This window comes from Gavialis gangeticus, unplaced genomic scaffold, assembly GCF_001723915.1.
Source record: "Gavialis gangeticus isolate Ggan-Ray unplaced genomic scaffold, GavGan_comp1, whole genome shotgun sequence".
Classification (NCBI taxonomy): Eukaryota; Metazoa; Chordata; order Crocodylia; family Gavialidae; genus Gavialis; species Gavialis gangeticus.
In genome coordinates, this window is record NW_017729004.1 from 37,489,966 (window position 1) to 37,496,950 (window position 6,985).

The 6,985-nt window shown below is 44.7% G+C and overlaps 1 long non-coding RNA gene across 1 annotated transcript; it reads left to right on the forward strand.

Moving 5' to 3' along the window:
• The first annotated feature begins 2,538 nt into the window (after nucleotides 1-2,538).
• Nucleotides 2,539-6,597, forward strand: LOC109291299. Its single transcript, XR_002095806.1, has 3 exons — nucleotides 2,539-3,413; nucleotides 5,706-5,841; nucleotides 6,322-6,597. It is a non-coding gene; the product is annotated as an uncharacterized LOC109291299 (long non-coding RNA).
• Nucleotides 6,598-6,985: the final 388 nt, after the last annotated feature.

Sequence of the window (6,985 nt, forward strand, 5' to 3'; positions counted from 1 at the left end):
GGTTGGATGACAGCTCCCTAATTCAACCTCTTCCTCAGAATTTCCAGAATGTCGTATTATAATCCTGGATGAGTAAAACATCCAAAACATGGAAACTTGGTACAAAGGTAAGAAGGGATTTTGCAATGGGCTTCAACGAATCTCTGCGCAGAATATTATAGCTATTGAAAAAAGAAAACCTAACTGGTTTCAAGGTGGAGTTTGGTAAGTTTATAAAAGACATTTTAGGATGTGGTTGCTTGTAGCAGCAGATGACTGAAATCAATGATCTAGGAAGTTCCTTTCTAGTCCTGTTTCCTATGAAAACAAACCAAACCAAACCAAACCACAAAGTTTGAATCCATACCAAGACCCAAACATCAATGGGTTTGAGCATGTTGGATACAGCAATCTGGTTTGGAATACTGCTAAGAGAGCCTGATGGAAAGTTCTGGTCAAGATTTGAACTTCTAGGAAGGATGGAGTTTGTCAGACTTGGAATTCTGGTGCAGAAGTAAAGCACACATGGGCATGTGCACATACCTTTTGCTTTGCTATGTATCCTTTATTCTGAAAAATCTTCAAACAGCAGTAGGCAACCCCCAGCATAGGTGCCAGAGTGTGGCACACAAAGGCATTTTGCTTAGCATATGTGCCTCAGGGTGGACAACAGGGAAGGGGCCAGGGTCGTGCTGCCATAACAAGGATTGGGCCACTCATGGCTCCCCCACTGCCTGCCCCCGGCACACCAACATCTTACAAGTCAAAGTTGCAGGTGTTTTTGGCACTCTGCCCAAAAATGTTGCTGACCCCTGTCTTGAAAGATTTTACAAATAATAATTAAATAAGCCTCAGAGCACTCTTAAAAGTTAAGGAGAATGTCACTTCTCGCTGAGAGCAAATGCAGTAGCTGTTTAAGAGTAAAGAGTTATGCTTCACAGGAGTCTAGAGCCAGAAGTGATAAAGAATACTACATATAGCTGAAACATCTCGGAAGGCCAAATGTAATGACATGAGTGGGCCTAGGACGGGGTGGGCAATTATTTGGGCTGGCAGGCCACTTTAAGAATTTTGGTGACCTGTTGAGGGCCACCGTCCCTCTCTCTATCTCTCTCTCTCTCTCTCCCCCCATCCTTCCCTCGCTGCAACCAATGCAGAAGCCAGAACCTACCTGCAATTTTAGCAGGCCCTGCATTCCCCCCTCCCTTCCCCCACCCCAATTCCAGACCCAGCAGCTGCTGCTGGCTGCATCCACAGCTGTTCAACCATGGCCAGCAGCTTCCAGGTCCAAGGGGGTGCAGGGGATGCTACAGCTGCAGGCTGCGACCAGCATGTAAGCCTTGAACCCACCTGCAGCTGTAGCACGACCCATCCCCTTCCCCTCCTGGGAGTTGACAGCTGCCAGATCCAGACTTGGGGCATGGAGGGCATGTTTCTACTTCTGCACTGGTGGCAACCCCAGCCCAGAGAGAAAGAGAGCACCTAGCATGCTGGAAGCAGCCCCAGGCCACCTGCAAGCCGGATTCATCATTCAGTTGGTGGAAGCCCACCTGTGGTCCAGATCCAATCAGTTGGGGGGCCAAATGTGGCCCACAGGCTGTATTTTGCCTACCCCTGGCCTACGATGACACCTCTGCCCTTACAAAAGATTATGCAAGTTTGTCAGGACCCCAAGTTGCCAGGGTCTCTGTTTTATGGCTTATTCTCTTTAGTGTTCTCTGCCTTCTTGCTGGGACATTGGTTTAGTAAGATTCAGTTAGCTGAATGCAAATTAATATTGCTCAGCCCTTCAGCACCAACATACATCCCCAATGGGGCTCAATATGCTGGAATTCAGCAACAGGCCTCACCCCCACTCACCCCATCCCCAAATTCCTGGCCCTTCTAGGAGCCCTGTGGGTTATATGATTTGTTCTGAGGGCCAGATTCAGCCCATGGGCCATACCCTTGACACCCTTGCCCTAGGTCATATCAAGCTTTATGTGCATGAAAAATATATTACAGTATTAAACAAAATTACAACTGCATTATGCAAGCTTTTCTGCAGGCAACTGAAACAGCTGTTAGATGCTTTGGTGCCTTATACTGTACCGTAATAGATAAAACTTCAAAGAAATTAAGTTGTTTAACAATATGGCTTTGAGTCCAACCACCACACAAAGCAGGAGGGAGAAGGCAGAAAAATATTTATACAGGATGTACTCAAATTGTAAGGAATAAAGGTTTCCCTATGTAAGAACATTTATACAACATGTTACTGTTCTGTGGAAAACAGATTCTGGCTTGCAAAGTATAGTATTACACTTAACAGATACAGCATAGTTCCCAATGATTTTTCCTGTTTTCTTTTCCTGTCCAGCTTCAATTCCTGTAGCTTTTTAGTAAAATAAAAGGACCAGAAACTACAATCCCTTGTGAAGTCTTGCAGTTAACTCAAATGAGAGTTTTAACTGGAAAAAGCACTCTCAATGGGCTGAGAGTTGGCCCAGTGACACTGTATTTCTTAGGTTAAAGGGTGACAAGGGTGACAAAGAATCAACAGCAAAGGGTGACAAAGAATACTCAGTTATCTTCCTTGGTTGCATTATCAGTTTTTCCTGTCTGACAGACCTGGAGCTGCTCTGTAATATATTCACAATACTGCATGTGTCTGTGTGCTGGTTATTGAGAAAGTTACTGTATAAATATGTTGGTTAAGTTTAATTGTGGGCTGTTGGAAAACCAAGCAGGAAGTGTAGCAGTAGCTCAAGACTGGTCCCCATTTAACAGCACTTAAGGGACAATGCAAGAGCTATTCAATCTGATATTCTGTCTCTGATCCCCTGCTGAGTTCTCTGGAGTAGTTTTTCAAAGTGTGCATGGCTGGGCATGTGGGGGGAGAACTTGTGAGAGAACAAAGATCCTGAATGGATTTTAGAAAGACTTGCATCCTCAAGCAGGAGATACACATATAAGGGAAAGACTGAGGCTTAGCCTACACAACAGAACTTTAAAAATAGTAGTTACATTAGAGCAGCAAAGATCCCTCCAGTAGATGCAGATCTGCTGTTAGAAGGCATTTTTCTTCTTCCTACATTACATGCGCCCCCCTGAACAGCAGAAACCTTGCTAGGAGAAGCCTTCTTCTGCTGGCAGACTGTGTCAACATTGGGAGTTTTGCCAGCATAGCTACATTAGTGACAGGGGGAGATATTTTCAGACCCTGAGCCACTGTAGCTATGGTGGCAGAGACAAGGTCTGCTGCACAAAGCCCTAGTTAAAAATGACTGGAAAAATGAGGTTTCAACCAAAGAATGGCAGGACTGTAGGGGAGAGGTATGTGCATGCATTTCACTGATGCTATGCTTTATTGCTGTTGATAGGACTAAACAATGCAGTAGTTGAAGATCCAGCTCACTAGTCACCACTGTTCACAGATTCATGAACATCTGCAGGTACTGAATAAATTCAGCCTTCTTGTATAAATAGGGACCTATTGAAATTGCAATTTTGCGAAAACTGCAATTTTGGGCAGGCTGCGTGGAAAAAAAAAATTACTGAAAATAAAATGCCGGCTCCCTCTGGGGAACCAGCAGTCCTTGTGGCTGCTTTGACCTGGTGGCATAGCTTGGCGGGGAGGGAAGGAGGAAGGGGGTGCTGCTGGCAGAGCTGTCCCTAGGGTATGGTGAATCAGGACAACCACCCCAGGCCCCGCGCTTTGGGGGGGCCCTGCAGAGCCAGGCGGAGTGGCTGCAGCCCCTCCCATGGGGCCTACCCAGAGCTGGTGGCTCAGTCCCATGCTGCGGAAGAAGCACAGAAACCCCCTCCCCCTCTGCAGGGGTACTATGGCCCTGCACAGTGTTAAGGGGGCCCCACACAGGCTGATTTGCCCCAGGCCCCGCACCTCCCTAGGGTTGGTTCTGGCTGCTGGCATGGCAAATAGGGGCTACCCCTGCCCCTTGCTGTTGATTAGACAGCTGATCCTTGGCTCCCACCCTTGGGAGTACATTGGAGACAAGGGTTTCGATGGACCCCTGAAGCTGGGAGCACAGATCAGCTGATTGCCACTTCCTGCCTCAGAGCTACACAGGAGTCCTTGATTCTGATGCACCCTGAGGCTGGGCACCCCAATCAGCTGCCATGCCCAGCCTCCAGGGTGCAGCGAAATCAAAGGCTCCACTGTACCCTGAAGGCTGGGAACACAGTGAAGTCAAGGGCTCTGATGCACCCCCACAGCTAGTCAAAGGCTCCCAGGGCTCCCAAGGCTGGGAGCTATGACTAGCTGATGCCTACCTACATATGCAGTTTAAGGCACAATGGGAGCCGGCTACCAAGTTACACACATTTTGGGCATATCTACACAGACCCCTATGGTGCTGTTGTTACTACACTGTCATTTAATAATACTTCCTTTTGGAAGTACTAAATGATGGCGCAATAACAGTCTTTACTGCGCTGTGCCAGCAGCACACAGTTATTTTTAGCTGCTACATTGCTGTAGCAACGCGCTATACCGAAAGAGTGTGTTGCTATGGCAACGTAGCTGCAGCGTCACGATTTATGCCCACTGTAGCGCATTGCTACAGTGATGTAGTGTCATGTGTAAATGTGCCCTTTGTGGAATAACTTTGTGGTTCAGTCCTTGTTTTATTGCACTATTAATTGCATTGATGTGTGACTGGATTACAATTTAAGGACTAAGTACAGACAGTCAAAAAGCCCAAGGGTGAATCAATTCAATCTTTGCAAATTAGTCTAACCTGCATAGATTGAACCAATAAGCAAGTGAACAGACATTAACTTTTGACACTGGAAATGCAGCCACATGCCTGCAGTGGCTCAGGCTAGAAGCAGGAGAGGCGGACTAGAACATGCCTCCCTGCTCATCTTGAGAAGACAGCTTGGGCCACAGCTAGCCCATCCACCCTGCGAGGGGGGTATGCGGCGAGGTGCAAAGCATGCTGGGATGCTGGGAGACTATTGAGTTAGCTTGAATCTGGAGGGGATCTTGGACAGAAGTTCAATAAACCAATTTAACCTTTGGGCTCCACAATTCAAAAAGGATGTGGAGAAGCTTGAGAGAGTCCAGAGGAGAGCCACGCGTGTGATCAGAGGTCAGGAAAACAGACCTTATGACGAGAGGCTGAGAGCCATGGGACTCTTCAGCCTGGAAAAGCACAGGCTCAGGGGTGATCTGATGGCCACCTATAAGTTTATCAGGGGTGACCCCCAGGATCTGGAGGAACATTTGTTCACCAGAGCGCCCCAAGGGATGACAAGGTCAAACAGTTATAAACTCCTCAAGACCATTTCAGCCTGGACATAAGGAAGAACTTCTTTACTGTCCGAGCCCCCAAGGTTTGGAATAGACTGCCACCAGAGGTCGTTCAAGCACCTACATTGAACGCCTTCAAGAGAAAATTGGATGTTTATGTTGCTGGGATCCTTTGACCCCAGCTGACTTCCTGCCCTTTTGGTCAGGGGGCTGGACGCAATGATTTTCCAAGGTCCCTTCCAGCCCTAATGTCTGTGAAATCTATGAAATCAGTTAAGTCTGATACTACCTCCATCCAGGTTTATTTTAAAATGGTTTCAGAATTTTGAAAGTGGTTTATTTGCACTGAATTTCTATTATGTTACAGATTTGAACCAGTTTCCTATCACTTATACTGGTTTATGTGTAATTTCCATCCCCAGCCCAGATGTCATTAACTAGTTAATCACAAGTGAAGTGTAATGTCTGCCAGCGGCCTTTGTGTCAGCAGAGAAGATAGAGGATTAGAAAACACAGGAAAAGTCCTTTCAAAAGAAGCCACAGGAAAGCCATCAAGAGAAGAGTTGAACTAAGTGCATCTGGGTGGTAACCAGCCATCAGTCTGGCTAGTAAATTTCATTTTTGGCAGGCAGCCAAGAAATTATAGAAGATTATGATTAGGCAATTAATGAGTATTTTTTATTGTTCATTATAAAACAAATATTTGAAATGGGGCTCCTCAAACCTAAAAAATACCCTTGGTTATTCTAGATTACTCTTTTCAGAAGAAGCTTCTCTCTTCCCAATTTTTCACACATTTTTGTTTTGTTCTTTGTCCATCAGGGGAGCCAGCTCACTCAACCAAAAATGTATTTATATGATAGACAAAGCAAGGCTTCTATCGTAATTTAAATTGCCAGTCTTCATGACTGATTTGGGTATTTCTCCCATTACTTCAATTATCATAACAATTGTTTCATAATCTTGATCTTGTGCTCAGATACTGTACTTCCTGTAACAGCAGAAAATGTCAATGATGAAGAGACTTTGCTTGTTTTTTACTTGTTGTGAATCATTTACTTAAGAAAGACTTTCATCACATGTTTTAGACACCAAGATGTGCGCAAGTAATTGGTGTGAACTGCAGTTGGAGATATGCATGAATTTCAAAAAGAGAAGACCTACCTTATGGATGTAGTCATGGAGTACTTCCACATCTGTTAACTTCACTGGTGCACTCTACATCCAGCAAAAGCAAAACAAACTATACACTGTATAAGTTATGCAAACAAAGTATACCTGTTCTGACCTCAAACAATGAATACAATTACTTGTTTCAAAGGTGACTAATATTATTTAAAATAAAAACATGGTTTTCTAACAGATTAAGAGTATTAACTCTTTCATTTTTGTACTAAGTGGTTGCTTTGTTTAGTTATGCAGTTTTCCCTTATTGTTATAGGCCTTCTGCCAGCAAATCATTAGGATTAAAAAGGAGGAACACTAGAAAGTTCAGTATTATGCATCTATTTTGCCAACATGTAGCAAATAGGTATAATCCATCATTTTCAATGCCCCTTTCAATAGTATCCTTCACTACCTCAGATAATTTAACAATCACAATGACAGTCTAATTTTTTTCCTCTAGTAGCCAAGATGTTTTCAAAGGAAACTTTTTTTCCAGTAGCACATTCTGGATTCTCTACTGAAATACTATTAGATGCAAAACGCCTTCCTTCTTTGGGCCAACGTCAGGAATGTTGGAAAGATCTG